Source organism: Strix uralensis, chromosome 1 (assembly GCF_047716275.1).
Source record: "Strix uralensis isolate ZFMK-TIS-50842 chromosome 1, bStrUra1, whole genome shotgun sequence".
In the NCBI taxonomy this organism is placed as follows: domain Eukaryota; kingdom Metazoa; phylum Chordata; class Aves; order Strigiformes; family Strigidae; genus Strix; species Strix uralensis.
This window is the reverse complement of record NC_133972.1, coordinates 169,433,164-169,449,823: the sequence shown is the minus strand read 5'-3', so window position 1 is coordinate 169,449,823 and position 16,660 is coordinate 169,433,164.

The following is a 16,660-nucleotide window of genomic DNA, read 5'->3' as shown; positions in this document are numbered from 1 at the left end:
TGTTGCCCTTCGTTAAGCCATGATGTAGGAAGGTTCCTCAAATGGGTGTTGGAGCCCACCTGGTTGAGACGCCTGCCTTGGAAATACAATGACAACCCAGCTAGCATGAACAACCTGCAATTGTCTGGAACCATGGGAAGATCACTACATGTATCAGAAAGACTTGTTATTTCTATACTCCTTTACCTAGCTCTTTTAAGGCAACTAAATGCATTAAATCATGTGTCCAGGAACAAATGATGAAGTGCTACTTTAAAAATGTAAAACAGTGAGATTGAAAAGTACTTAGAGGTCCCAGCTTTGCCCTGTAGCTGCAGTGGCAAATTGTTGTGGGATGCATGGGCAGGAGAGTTTTGATTTGGGAAAGGGACTAAAGAACTTTTTCACCTCCAGCATTAGCAAGGTCATTACTGAAATAGTGCCTCCAGGAGCCAGTGTCCAGCTTTACATGGAATTTCAGGTTGTGTCCCATGCTTCAAAAAGCATCTTGACTTATTGAAAAGGTGCTAGAAGGCTAATCTGAATTCTGAAAACCTTACCCTTCCATGTGACAGGGAAGAAGTTTGATCTGTAGTTTATACAAGGTTCTTTAAGAAGAAGGAAAAAAAAAAAAAAAAGATATCAAAAACTTAGTAGAAGCTGAATCTTGAGAAATTCATACAGGAATTGGGTGCAGCATTTTAACTCAGGCTGCTGTCCAATATAAATGCATGCTGTCCTGGTTCTTTGCACTGGTTAGACCTTCCCACCACCCTCTTATGCTAGCACTGCTTCTTGAACAGCGGCACAGTGACCTGGAACAGGGAATTTAACATAGCAAATTCACCCAAAAAGATTAATTTTCAGCTGGGATCTGTCCCAGTCTTGATTTACTGAAGGCTTCAGCAGTGCTTGTGTCAGCATGAAGGAGGCAAGGACAGGAAAGAACACATTCATTCTAGTGACTGACTGTACTTCTGTCATGTTAAAGTCTGTTTAAACTATACTCTAAAGGCAATAAACTACTGTATCAAAGTGGCAAGGAACACAGTGGGCTCTGTGACATGATACAAATACTTGAAAAAACTGTGCTCCATCCTTAGACTTCTGTATACTGAAGAATAATGGTGGCTTTGGTTTAGAAATGCCTGGCCAGTGTTAGCTGGAAAAGCAGTCAAGGGAATATCACGCTTCACTCTCCATCCTGAATCTGTTCATCCTTTTGCTCTAATATGGTCTTAAATCTATTCAGTCTGAAATGTGATGATAGTCAAATGTTTTCCATAACAGAAAACTGTATCAATGTAGGAGCATCAGGGCAACTCTCGCACTTATCCAAACTATTAGAGTGGGATGCTCCCAAAATGTTGCCTTTTGCTAGTAAAATAGATGTGACGATGTTATCTAATGTTTGCTAGTGTATAGAGTAATGAAAAAACAGTCCTGTGTACACATAAAATAACATTGAGAGGGCAAAGGTAATTCTAGAAGAATGCCATTGAAAAAGCAAGATTAGGGCAAAAGAGGGATTTTTGCCAGAGAACTCTGGCCACATCAAGGTGGGTATTGAGGGGAATCAAGCTCTGCTTCCATTTACATGCTGTATGTATAGCATCACTCCCTGAAGTCAATTCAGTTGTTTTGTCTTCAGATGACACCAGAAAAAATCTGACTCAGTAATGTGTCTGAACTTGGGAGGACACAAGCAGTAGAGCTGGGATCTAATAGACCCATAAAAATATTCTCAAACACTGAGCATAACGGGAAAAATATCTAGCAACTAAATAATGAGGGGGATTCATTCTTCTGTAAATAAAGTTCATAAAGGAATAAATACTGCTTTAAGGATTTGTATCCATGTGTCTGCAAAAGCAAGCTTCACCCTCTTCCATCGGGCTGTGGAAAAGCAGGACACGAAAATGGTCTCAACCCCAAAGATTTTTTAGCATCAATGTAAAATAAAGAGACAGTGGGCGGACACAACAAACACAGACCAAGTGGAATAGTGAGATCCTTTTCCAAACCAGAGTCATGAGCAAAAGTTGCAAGCTAGTGGGACAATTATCTAATTTAGGAATAGTGCATATTTCATAAATAGCATGTTCCACCCCCAGAGAATTTTACAGGCCTCACAGCACAGCAGAATAACACTTCCTGGGATGAAGAAAAAAAGGGCTAATACTTCATAGATTCCTAGACCTCTAGAGCCAGACATGGTGGCTCACTGGAAGTGTGAAGAGGACAACACAGAAATAACTGGATCCCAGCCACAACTTGAAACAGATGGGAACACTATGAAAGAGCCAAATGTCTTGGCTGTCCCCTACAATGTGCAGAAATGTCCCTGGAGATACTGCCTAGGTCTTTGCTTGCAGTTCTTTCTCCTTTCAGCCTGCAGCTGGATAACTCAGTCTTAGATGGACAGCAAAACAACGGAGAAGAGATTCAGGAAAGGTTTTAGAAGTGAGGACCTGGAGCAGCAGTCTAAGATTTTTTATCTTTATTATTACTCATTATTTGATTCCCTTTGCAATTGCCCTTACATTGTCAGTGATTGCCATATGGATTTTGTGGAGAATTATAGGAAAAGACAACACACTCATCAACAGACTAGAGGAAGGGAGAAAGATTAGGACCAGAAACATGGAACCAAGAAGGTCTTCAGAGACTGTTCTCACTGACTGTCATTCATGCTTGCTGTAAACTTTTCCTTGTCTCTTCAAATTGTGAAGACTGGAAGTTTTAAATATCCCAGCCAAAGTCTCCATCTAGCAGTTTGTGCAAGTCTGGAGGAGCCTGAGTTGGGCCCACTAATAATGAATTGGACTCTGCACTAGACTCTGTCCTTGCACTTCTCTGGGGTGAATCACAGGGAGCGGGATCCCACACTCAAGTGTGTAATCCCACTGGCACTGACTGACTTGGAGTTTAAGCAGCAGTAGGATTCATTCCAGAAGAACTCAGCAATTAGCAGCAGTAGGGAAAATACTGTTGATCTAAACCAGGATTTCTAGTTGTCAGTGTGGGGCTGGGAGAGCATAAACGCTGGCTCTGATTTCTCGTGCTGGTGTAACCTGGGCACATTAAACTCTTGGAAAACAGCCTTATAACTTCAGAAATGAGCTGGCACCATGCTTGCTTTTGGGATCAATGTGCTAATGCTCTCAGGTCGTTTGTACCAACAGGTTGCCTTAATTTTCAGTTTGTGAGAGACATGATTTTAAACATAATCGTTTCATCTGAATATTCACTGAGGCCCTGGGGGTGACATGCTTTCAGGCAAATGCAGTAGAAACATCAATAAAAGGAGTAGTGCTGGAAAATCATTAGCAGAGAGCACTTTTAACTTTGTTCCTTGAGTACCTAGGTTTCTACCCTGGGCAGGCTGCTGACACTTCTGTCTTCAGAAATTTATGGTAGCAGTGGAAGTTGAAATTGGTTCAGTTAAAATAAAGCATGTGTGGAGCCTCCAGCTAAACCCAGGAGCAAACCCAAATGGTGAGCTGTTAGAGGTGCAAAACACATAGTGCATTTTTCTTCCTCATACTTCTTTTCTTGCTAATTCCTGCTGGATATAGGAACAGAAGCTCTGAAAGGCCTTTTGAGTGTTTCTGACCCAGTAAGGAACAGACAGCAGCATGTTAAGTACCTTGTGAAAGCATCAGCCAGGTTTTCAGAGCAAGAAAGATCCAAAGAGCCCAATAAAGTTGAGACAAGCAAAGAGCACATGAGGTCTTAGTGTGACCAAGACTTTTTATTTGGTTTTGTAGTCAATAGGAATCTATCAGCAGGACTTGAGAGAATTTCTGAGGCAATCTTTTTTCTTAGGCTTCCTGCAGCTACACCTGTCCAACTCCTGACAGACACTTGAACAGGGATTTATTCTAATCGTACTACACTGTATGTTAGAGGTAAGTCAAATGCACAGTGAGAGGTATCTCAGCTCAGACTGGAGGCATTAAAAACACCTCAAAAGCAAAACCCAAAATGTCCCAGGTGAAATCCACTTGGGTAGTATAAGCTGCATCCTCTCTGCAATCCTGACTTCAGGTGACTTGGCTGACTAGTGTTTGTTTTATCCAGGCTGTACATTTTAAGATGTAGCTGCAGATTTATCATGAGAGTGTGGGGGAAAAATGTTGAAAAGGAGGTGCTTGATTACTGTTCACTGAGTGGAGAAGGAAGTGTGGAGTTCCTGATATTAATTTGCAAAAGTTTGGGGGGTGCCTTCCCCCTTATATTTCCATTTCCACTTTGTGCATTGAGATAGGGAAAGGAAGATCACTTACCAATTACTGTCAAGGGCAAAATAGAGTTGAAACAGGGAAACTTAATTTTTCTTCCAGTTAAAATAGATTCTGGTAGTGAGAAACAAAGACCAAAAAAATCAATACAAATCAGTAACACCTCCCCACCTAAGGGTCTTTTCCGGCCCCGCTTCTCCCCTTCACTCCCAACTCCTCTCCCCTCCAAGGGGCACAGGGGTTGTGGCTGGGGGTTGCGGTGGGTCCCTCGCAGCCCTCTGGGCCGCACCTCCCTCCTGCCCCGTGTCCCTGCTCCAGCCGGGCCCTTCCCCGGGCTGCAGTCCTTCAGGGACAACCTGCTCCCGCCTGGGCTCTCCACGGCCGCAGCTCCTGCAGGAAATATCCCCCCGCTGCGGCGTGGGGCCCTCCCCGGGCTGCAGGGTGGGTCTCTGCTCCCGCGGGGTCTCTCCAGGGCTGCAGGGGATCCCTGCTCCGGGCCTGCAGCACCTCCTGCCCTCCTCGTCCTCCGGCCTCGGGGTCCCTCTGCTGCTGCTCCCTCCTTGGCTTCCTCCTCCTCTGCCTGGGCCGCCTTTGGCCCTTGCTGAAACCTGGTTTCCCCCGGGCGCCCCCAGCTTGGCTGAGGGGCTCAGCTGTGTCCTGTGCTGGGGCCGTTGGAGCCGGCTGGGACCGGCTGGGACCGGTTGTGTCCGGCAGGGGGCAGCCCCGGCCTCTCCCCACAGAGGCCGCCCTGCAGCCCCCTGCCAGCGCCTGGGCACAGACTCTCCATACACCCAGTACGCTCCAGAGTTGTCCCAGGTTGCTCCCATGGATAGCAGAAGCATGCTCTGGATTTACTGTCTTTCCAGAAGCCACTTTTTGGCTGTGAGACTCTCTTGCCATCTATGAAAAGTCCCAGCGGCCACACCAAGGCCGAGCTGGATGCACAGAGAGAGGCGTTACCACTCTTCAGTAGACAGGAAACTCAGTGATAGTCCCTGGCCTGGTCACCCCACCAGCACAGCGATCTCTATATCCAGAGGCAGTAGGTGTAAAGCCACCTTTAATAACCTCTTAGTCCAAACAACCCAGAACTTCTGTATTAGGAACAGAGGTGGGGAAGATTTTTTTATTTTTCCTCTTGAAAGTGAGTATCCTTTTTCACATCTATAATTCAGTTAATGTTTTTCTATCACCAGGTTTCTATGTTCATCATTTTCTCATTTTAGAGATCTGTCAGTGGAAGGTAATGAAAATGCAAGGAAGCCAGTGTTGTGTGGGTGGGAAGTAAACTTTGGTGTTAAGTTAAAAATCACAGTTTGAGGTCTGGGTGCACTTCCAGTGGTAATTCACTTGGTAAATCAACCAGTTTGTTCTATCATCAAGCTGTCATTTCTAAGCAGTGCTGCACCAGGTTCCTGCCAGAGACTATTAAGCAAGCCATTATTATTTCAGCCCCATTAGCTAACGGGATACACCTCTCTACCCAAGTAAAGATGCTAATCATCTTTGCCTTGAAACAGTATATTCAGCCTTTTGCTTCTGAGATTTAGCTTCCTACACCATTACTAAATAGTAACTTGAATTTTGGAGCAAAGAGCAGAGCATTCAGGGGCGAGTTAACCTAATCCCTTCTTCACCTGACCATGGTGGCAAATAGTAAAGATGAGCTTGGGACCAGGAGCTACAGATTCCCTCAGGAAAAGAATAAAAACACAGTCCTGGTTTCCCAGCTGAACATAACGGTCAGTTCATTCTACCTGCCTCCTTCTACTCCTTCAGTTACGTTTGGAAACTGAGTGCATGCTGTGAAATCACTTAGGTGTCTTTGATAATTTCTCCCCTGGCCTTACAAAAGGATCAGACTTGGAATTTCATTCTTATTTTTTCAGAGGTAGCCAAACCTGATGGGCTTCAGGACCCAGAGGGTTTCCTCCTCTCTCAGCCTAATAGCTGCAAGGCTGCTGTGGTTCTGTGTCCCCAGGTCCAGCCTGGAGTGAGGCTGAGCGTATGTTCTCAATAGACACACACATGCATACACCCCCCCACACCCCCCCCCACCCCCACCCCCCTGACTCCACACATGCCCAGACACACAGATTAACACAGACAGAAATTACTTTTATTTTTTTTATTGACATCCACATGAACAAACCCAGCACTCACAGAAACATGAACAAAGATGGCTCAATTGTCTCCTCTCCTCTGGCTGATCAGGATTCAAGGCTGCTATTGGAATATAACCACATGATGTGGGTCTCTGCAGCAGCTGTTACCCCCAGTCTGCCCAGAACCCAGCTCCTGGGCAATGGTCTTCTCCAGATGCTGGCACCCAGACCTCTTATTCCAGTTGCCAGACAGCTCACCTTGCATCTCACTAGCGTTGACACATGCACACTTAGAAGAGAGAGGGTAGTTGGAAATAGGATTTAATGAGGATATAGGATAGACTGTAGTGATCAAGCACTGTCTGTCCAGTGAAATATGCTCACCAGTAACATGGTTACACATGTACAGCTCATTTCACCTTAACTACCCGGCTCTTGTTTCTCTCTAGTTCATCTCAATCCCTCCTTCTCTCCACCTTCAGTTCTTCCTCTAAACATTCCGTAATACATTTTGTGCATTTCCATAACTTGATTAAAACCTTCCATCCTAAATTTTACACAATCCCTAAATACTTTTCCAATGATAAATCCTGTGCCCCTTTAGGCAACAAACTGTTCAGGTGTCGTGACTTTCTGCGGAAGGACTGTCTTTGGTTGGCTCCACACTAGGACAGTGTTCTAGTCCTTCTCCTCTGAAGGTTGGAGGAGCAGCTAGTTCAGTGCTCTGGTTTTCATTGGTTAGGTTTTCACCATGCAGATAGATGTTGAATCTGTGCTTAACGTTTTGTGCTCTATCCCTGCTCATCACAGACATTTTCAGCTCTGTCAGCTTTTTACACCTGTCTAATGGCCTATTTTTAAGGCTTCTCTGCATAGTTTCCCCACCTTCTTTTCCAAGCTGCTTATTTTTCATAAAGTTTGAAGAAAAATTTGGGTTTTTGTCAAACATCAGCAAGAGGCTCTGTCCTGCAGTCCTAGAAAGGGTTATTGCAGCAGCACTCCAGCAGATGGCTGGCTTCTGTCATGAATAAAACTCTCCCAAGGAAAGCACATCGTGCAGCAGCACATTTGCAGGAAAGAGCGGAGATTTATTTCCTTTGGCTATTGATTAATACAGGGGCTCTCTTTCCACTTTGGATTCGTTAATGAAACTCGAAATAAAAACAACCCTGTGCAGTTGAAGGAAGACAAACATGACAAAGCAAAGTAAATTGCTGACATGAAAAGATTCGCTATCCCCTAAAGAAAAGTCACTAAACTCCACTCCTGGTTCAACTCTCTTTTTTAAGAACTGGTACTGCTAACTTATTTAACACTTCTATTCTGGGTGGATTCTCTTTAGGTCATGCTAAAATAAGTGCTGTTCCCCCTTTTCTAGAACCAAATGGAAAAGGCTGAATGTATTTAAGCAAACAGATTTGATTTGTCTCAGTAGGAGAGTGAAAGATGAAACAAAAAAGGCCAGGTGAGATGATCTTGTAGTTCTTGAACATTCAGATCTGTAAATTAAAGTGAGTTGCTCAGCAAAGCAAGCAAATCTTAAAAAACTGGGAGCTGTTGGACTCAGGTTGCTTCTGACAGAAATGTGCCCTGAAATCTTTCAGCTTTCAGTCTCATTGCATGCAAAAGTAGGTAAATCATAATTCTTCCCAACTATCGAAGTAAAACGGGGAAAAAGGTCCCCGAGTCTAAGTGTCATAAACAACATACATGGAAGTTTATCCAGAACTGACACACTGGAACCATCACTGCCATCTCTGCAATAGCTAAGCTGACAGACATTTTGATGTTTGCCACTGCACTCAGTAAAGGGTTGAAGTTACGGCCAGGGAGCCATAGCTGTGGGGTGAATACTGTAGCACAGTGAGTCACAGAAAATAGGGATAAAAGGACTTCCAGAAACTCTCACCTAGTCCATGTTCCTGCTCCATACAAATCTGTCCTAGCAGTGCTTTTTCAAATTCTAAAAAAACCCCAGCTAACTCAAAATCCCCAACTTGCCAAGAATAAAGATTTCACGTCTATGTCAGTAGCCTTCTGAATACTGTTTTTTTCTCTGACAGTTTGTCTTTATCTTCCTAGAGACAACTGAAGTCCATTGCTTGTTGACCTAACCCAGATGGGTATGCAGAAAAATCTACTACGTTTCTCCTTTCAGCAACCTCCTACATATTTCAGGATTTCTGTCATGTCCACCCTCAATTTCCTCTTTGCTAGGTTAAACAATCCATGCCTTTCAATCTGTTTCCTTAGGTCATGTTTCTATGACTTTTGAACATTCATCCAGCTCTCTGAATAGTGTCCAATTCAGCCACTTCATTCTTGTAATGTAGGGCCTTAAACAGAGCACAGCACTGAGTGTTGTAAAAAGCTAGTGTTTAAGAGTACTGGATAAGCATCTTTTGGTCTGCAAATGAAAGAGCCTGTTCTGCCATATGGCTGTTGTCAATTCAACATGTGTCTTTCTTTTTTGTTAGTGTAATGCCCTCTCCAGGTGAAGAGGTGAAGGGATTGAACACATTTGCCTGTATTCCAAATAACTCTATAGGAATTTATATTTAGAATGTGAACCAACCCATAAAAGTACTTTGAAAAATATACTTTGAAAAAAGGTCCTCATTCACATCCCATCCGCACCACAGGAGCAAACAGACCCATAGGTCATCCAGGGCAGTATTTTCTGTCTGATGGTTGTCATCTTTGATATTTAAAGAAGATAGCATTAACCTCATAGGTAATCCCTGTGGGATGCTGTGGGCATGGGAAAGTGTTTTAATTTCATGAGAGTGAGATTGGCTAATGCTTTTAAGTCTGATAGTTTATGTCCCCTTTTAAAAGCATGGTATAATCCTCATTCATGAAGCTTGTTCAGGTTCTCAGGCTGCTAAATTATTGGGTCCAGAAATCTGTCACATCCCATTAAATCAATTTATTCACCATTCCTTAAGAAGAAATGGATACAGGGGAAGTAACATAATGGTACCTCATGACTTCTGCTGACTTTTGATAAGGCTTGATGTGGCATTTTCAGATACACACAATGAGCAAAAGATGATGTGTGGATGACGCATTGGAAAATCACTCCCAAAAGTGTTCAGTCAGTTTGAATTGAGACGCTGAGTAGGCTCCTAGCAGAGTCTGTACTGAATCCACAGTTACTGAATTATCTTCATTAAAGACTTGGAGGATGGAAAAGAGCGAATTTTAGTAAATGTACAGCTAACACCATGACAGTGGAAAAAAGCTGAGATTAAATTATTTCTCTTTATTCATGTTTATTTATGAATGGACGAGTGTGTGCAGTTACTGACATAGATTTCAATACACAGACTAATTAGAGGGGTATGAGCAAAAAACAACAAGGCTGGCAAAAGCTTTTGAGAATATGAAATAATCTGGCTTGTTTAGGCTAGAAAATAGAGTGCTGAGGGGGAACCCAACAGCACTGTTCAGCTATCTAATCAGATTGACTTCTTCATTTTAAAGAAGTAATGATTAACTTTTCCCAGTTCATTCTGCAGAGGCAGCGTGCATTTTAGTTCATAACAAAGGACATTTAGGAAAAACTTTTTAACTTTACTAACTTAAGTATTAAGAACATAATAATAATTTCTGAGGGCAATCATCATTACCCAGGTTAGACAGGCTTCCACTGGGATGGTCTAAATTATGAGGTTCATTTGGTGTCCTACATGGCAAAGCCAGTCCATAAGGCACTTCTATCTAGTTCCCAGTCTCCCTTCTGTAGAAGAATGTAATTGCTGTTTGAGGAGTAAGTGCCATGTGAGCAGGTTAAAGACATTTCTTGAGCCAGAACAGCTGTCTTGACAGTATCACTCACATTGCAGTGATACTGTCTCACCAGAGAACTTCCAAAACTGTGAGTTGCCTGTGAAGGCAGCTGAGGCCAGATGACATGGGTATGGGATTGAGTAGAGAGATCATTCTAGAGGAACTGTGACTTTCTATTTGGTAATTAGTTCAGAAGTAAATCACTTGCAGAGTTTAATATTCACATTTTTCCTTATCCATGTAAGCCATCAGGTGCCAGCCTGTGTCACCTTGCCACACAAATTTCTGCTGAATGGAAGACCTTTATGAAGGTGTTTATTTGCCCCAAACCATGGTCACATTAAATCACAGGTAATCTCACCAGTGACTTAAGACTGCAACTTTTAGTGGAGCTGAGCAGAAGCTTTGTTCCCTGAGTTGCATGTAATTTAGTCATTCATTTATGTGGGGGAATTTATGGTGGCTGATAAAATACATGGAAATAGACAGTAAGCTTAGGGAAGGTTCAAAACCTTTAAGACTCTTTGGTCTCAATGTCCTGACATCATGCATATTTTTGTACAGAGAGGTAAATTCTGTACACACTTGTTGGTGACACTCATGGAATGAAGCTCACTGATGCATCATGTAGCTTTACCACTCCTTTGAGTTTTTAAATGACACTGCAGACTCCTTCTAAGATTGTGTTGGAGAGAATATAACTGTGCTGCTGTGCTCACAGCTGGTATTTACTTAGTTTGTGACAGGAGTGAGACATCCTACAGTCATCACAAGCTATAACACCTAACTAGGATTTTCAGTTTAGGAGAGGCACGCTCAGCATTGACAGAATCAGGGGGAGGTCTCAGGCTCCCTTTGACACCATGAGTTAGATCCTACAGGGAGAGTTTTTTGAAATGGTGTTGAACACTTCACTAAAGTTACTGAGCCATTTTTTGGATCCATTGTAATATTTCTTTTCATTACTAGTGAGAAAGATATAAAAAGCCCACAAAGAATCTGTTGTGATGGTGCTTTTCACCAGACCCACATAACCATTATCGCAGTAAAAGGAATATAACAAGCTGAAAAAAACAGACAGAGATTAATGTCCCATCTGATGAAACAAGAGCAATTCTTTAACTGCTCTGGCACTTGTGAGAGCAAAGAGGTGGTAAAGGTCAAATCTGCCTTCCCATTTCTTAGCTACACTTACTGATCATGACTGATCGTTGTGTCTGATGTTTAAATTTGTCACCACCAGAAAACGGTCTGGCCTTGTCCAAGTTAGACCCCAAGTACAGTGCCTTCCTTTCATGCATGTCATAACTGAGTATCCTGGGAAACCCATACCTGAAGGTCAGACATTTATTCTGTGCATAGAGTAGTTAAGAGGACTTGATCAAAAATGTGTTTTGTGAGGAATCTAAAAAAAGATCAGATTGCTTCACAAAACTTTGCCCCAACATAGGCTTTTAGCAAAAATCCTGAAAATTAAAATTTTCACATTAAAAATGTTGGGAATCCTAGAAAGAAAAGAAGTAATTTTCAACAGGAAAGATTTTTAATGAGGCTTTTTACCTTATGTTGATGCAGAGTTTTTCTTTCCTTGTTTTATTATTTCTACATCTTTGTTTCTTTAGGGCAATTGAATTAATCTTCTCACACACACATCTGTGGGACAAAACACTAATGGCTAATCCAGAAAACCACTGTTGTCTTCCTTTCCTGTAGTCTGGCTATTTATCCTCCAGAATTTCTTAGGCTTGTCTTACTGTACATTTTGTTTCCCAGAGATTTTCAGTGGGGCTGCCTTCCTCTCCCATGGTCTTCCTAAAGGATGTGTCATGTCTGATATACCGCACTTAACTCCCAGATGTTGATCTCCTGCAACAAGCAGCAGAATTCTACTGCAGAAAAGGGAAAATCTTATTATGGGAAGTATTAATGGGCAGGAGGATCAATTATTCCATTTCACTCAGAGCCTGTGAGGCTTCATTTGGAGCACTGGATGCTGCTTTGGGCATTATACTCTAGAAAACATTGACAAGGGGAGACTGTAAATGAACAGGAAATAATCTATGAAGAAACACGTCTTTGCTGTCAGTTAAGTATGGGTCTGTTTACTCTCAGACCAAGCTCATCTACTTTTCACATTGTTTACCATGATTTGCACTTTGAAAGAGGATTCCTCAGCCTCAGTCCCAGAGCTTGCCTTGGCATCTTGAGGTTGTTCAGCATAGGAACAACCTCAGTTGCTTTATGATGTAATACAGATGGAGCTGAGATGTATCTGAAGATGCTTGGGACAAGTCATCCAGTGAACATCCCAGGAGATCTACCAGTCATTCCTTGAGAGGCTTCATGGTCACCTTAGCAAAGGACTAAGAAACAACTCGCCCACTTGAGCTTGGGTTTTCCTGGGAACCATGTGGGCAATATGTTTCAAGTTATAAACAGACTGTAAGAGGACTAAAGCTAGCAATGTGAGGAAAGAACAGATGCCTCATGTACAAAAACATACTCTTCCAAGTATTCTGCACCTTGTGGTACAGAGAAGTCTTCTAGAGTGAAAAAGCTGCTTTAAAGGAGGCCAAGATGAGCAGCTTTGGTGCTGGCACGATCAGGAGTGGAGCACTCTAGCATGGTGAACAGGGGGGTTTCCTGAACCAGGGGAACCTCAGGGAAGTGAAGACACCCACCAGGATCCCACAGCTCACGCCACAGCTCACTGAGGTGAGCAGCTCCAGTTTGCACAGAAGGGCACGCAGGAACGTCACTGTAGCTCTGCCAGCTCGACCAGGAAGCAATGGCGCCCGCCCGGCAGAAGGCCCCATCCTCTCTAAACTCTGCACCCGCTGCGCCTGAGGCAGCTTCACAGCCAGAGCTCCAGTGGAACACGCTGCCACCCGGGTGCCAGGCTGCAGGGTGGGCCCTGCTCTTCTGCCAGCGCCGGCCGGCAGCAGTGAGCACAGCTGTGGGAGCTGCGCCCAGGGAGAGGAGCTCCTCCGCTTAGGGACAGAGCTCCGGGAGGGGGGCAGCAGGTTGAGGAGTATCAGGGAGAGTGAGAGGGAGAGACACAAGGGTTGTTGATCTGTTAGAAACCACGGAAGCACCTGAGAAAAGTCACATAGGAATTAGGGCTTCTCCCCCCAGTAAAGGTGGCAGGGTCAATAGCCCAATTGAAGTGCATCTACACCAATGCATGAAGCATGGGCAACAAACAGGAGGAGATGGAAGCCACTGGGCAGCTGGAAAACTATGATATAGTTGCAATCACCGAAACGTGGTGGGATGACTCACACAGCTGGAATGCTAAAATGAATGGCATTAAACTCTTCAGAAGGGATAGGCAAGGAAGGAGAGGCGATGGGATAGCTCTGTATGTTAGAGAGTGTTTTGACTGTCTAGAGCTTGATGATGGTGATTAAAGGATTGAGTGTTTATGAGCAAGAATCAGGGGAAAGGCCAACAAGGCAGATACGGTGGGAGTCCGATATACACCACCCAACCAGGATGAAGAGACAGATGAAGTATTCTGTAAGCAGCTGGGAGAAGTCTCACAATCACTAGCTCTTCTTCTCATGGAGGACTTCAACTTTCCAGGTGGCTGCTGGAAATACAATACAGCAGAGAAGAAACAGTCTAGGAGGTTCTTGGAGTGTGTGGAAGACAACTTCCTGACACAGCTGGTGGGTGAGCCAACTAGGGAAGTCTTCCCACTGGACCTGTTATTTGCAAACAGAGAAGGATTTGCAGGTAATGTGATGGTTAGAGGCCATCTTGGGCACAGCGATCATGAAATGATAGAGTTTTCAATTCTCAGAGAAGTAAGGAGGGGTGTCAGCAGAACTGCTACCTTGGACTTCTAGAGTGCAGACTTCAGCCTGTTTAGGAGCCTGGATGACAGAGTCCCCTGGGAGGCAGTCCCGAAGGGCAAAGGAGTCCAGGAAGTCTGGACATTCTTCAAGAATGAAATCTGAAAGGCACAGGAGCAGGCCATCCCCATGTGCCAACAGACGAACTGGCATGGGAAGAAGACCGGCCTCGCTGAACAGAGAGCTTTGGCTGGAACTCAGGAAAAAAAAAGAGAGTTTATGACCTTCGGAAGAAGGGGCAGGGAATTCAGAAGGACTACAAGGTTCTTGTGAGGTTATGCAGGGAGAAAATTAGGAGGGCCAAAGCCCAACTAGAACTTAATTTGGCTACTGCAATAAAACAATAAAAAATGTTTCTCTGAATACATTAGCAACAAAAGGAGGGCTAAGGAGACTCTCCATCCTTTATTGGATGCAGAGGGAAACATAGTGACAAAGGATGAGGAAAAGGCTGAGGTACTCAATGCCTTCTTTGCCTCAGTCCGACAGTAAGACCAGTTGTTCTCAGGGTATCCAGCCTCCTGAGCTGGAAGACAAGCACAGGGAGCAGAATGAAGCCCCCATAATCCAAGGGGAAATTATTAGTGACCTGCTACATCACTTAGACACGCACAAGTCTATTGGGCTGGATGGGATCCACCCAAGGGTATGGAGGGAGCTGGCAGAAGTGCTCACCAAGCCTCTTTTAATCATTTATCAGCAGTCTTGTCTAAACAAAGAGGTCCCAGTTGACTGGAGGTTAGCAAGTGTGACACTCTACAAGAAGGCCCGGAAGGAGGATATGAGGAACTGTAGGCCTGTCAGCCTGACCTCAGTGCTGGGGAAGGTTATGGAGCAGATCAACTTGAGTGTCAGCACATGGCACATACAGGACAGCCAGGTCAGCATGGGCTTATGAAAGGCAGGTCTTGCTGGACTAACCGGATCTACTTCTATTACAAGATGACCCACTTATTGGACGAGGAAAAGGCTGTGGATGTTGTATAGGTGGACTCTAGTAAAGCCTCTGATGCCATTTCTCACAGCATTCTCCAGGAGAAACCAGCTGCTCATGGCTTGGATGGGTGTACTCTTTGCTGGGTAAAAAACTAGCTGTATGGCCGGGCCCAAAGAGTGGTGGTGACTGAAGTTTAATCCAGCTGGCGGCTGGTCACGAGTGGTGTACCCCAGGGCTCAGTGTTGGGGCCAGTTCTGTTTATCAGTGATCTGGGTGAGGGGATCGAGTGCACCCTCAGTAATTTTGCAGATGACACCAAGTTGGGTGGGAGTGTTGATCTGCTTGAGGGTAGGGAGGCTCTGCAGAGAGATCTGGACAGGCTGGAGCGATGGGCTAAGGCCAATTGTATGAGGTTCAACAAAGCTCAGTGCTGGGTCCTGCACTTCAGTCACACCAACCCCATGCAAACACTACAGGCTTGGGGAAGAGTGGCTGGAAAGCTGCCCAGTGGGAAAGGACCTGGCAGTGTTGGTTGACAGCTGCCTGAATATGAGCCAGCAGTGTGCCCAGGTGGCCAAGAAGGCCGATGGCATCCCGGCTTGTATCAGAAATAGTGTGGCCAGCAGGACTAGGGAAGGGACCATCCCTCTGTACTGGTGAGGCTGCACCTCAAATACTGTGTTCAGTTTTAGGCCCCTCGCTACAAGACAGACATTGAGGTGCTGGAGTGTGTCCAGAGAAGAGCAACGAAGCTGGTGAAGGGTCTAGAGCACAAGTCCTGTGAGGAGCGGCTGAGGGAAGTAGGGTGTTTAGCCTGAAGGGAAGGAGGCTCAGGGGAGACCTTATCGCTCTCTACAGCTGCCTGAAAGGAGGTTGTGGCAAGGTGGATGTTGGTCTATTCTCCCAAGGAACAAGTGATAGGATGAGAGGAAATGGCCTCAAGATGCACCAGAGGAGGCTTAGATTGGATATTAGGAAAAATTTCTTCACCAAAAGGGTTCTCAAGCCCTGGAACAGGCTGCCCCGGGAAGTGGTTGAGTCACCATCCCTGGAGGTATTTAAAAGATGTGTAGATGTCATGCTTAGAGACATGGTTTAGGGGTGGGCTTGACAGTGTTAGGTCACCGGTTGGACTTGATGATCTTAAGGGTCTTTTCCAACCTAAATGATTCCATGATTCTATGATGCCTTCCTGTTACTGAGGGAGAAGTAAAAGTTCATGTAGTACAGCTTGTCAGACCAACCAAAGGAGCAAGACCTCATAATTCACTTGCTAGACTGGTATTTCACTTTGAACAGCAGCTCTGCTTTTTCAGCCTGTATTTCAGGGAAAAGATCTTTAGTGATTCTGGGAAGATGTAGAGCTTTCCCTGAACAGTGAATGACATCAGGAATTTGACAAGCAAGTTGTGTTTTAAATATATGCCACGTTTTTTGGGAAAGCAACTACATTTGGTCAGTAAAAGTTGGAAACTGCTGCTAGTTTTTCAGGCTCCTCCTCCACTACAAGTGGAAGCTTTTTACCTTACTTACGGCTTCCTACAATGTGTAGCACACTGCACAGCTTCACAATGGTCAGAGGTCAGCCACGGATTCTCACTGGGGTTGGTGTGAAATCTTGTCCTACAAAGAAAGCTGAATAACAAGGAGACAAAACTCTAATAATATTAAATCATTAACATTACAAGAGAGATAAACAAACTGCGCACAGTGACAGAAAAACTCATGACACTGAAGGACTGGGAA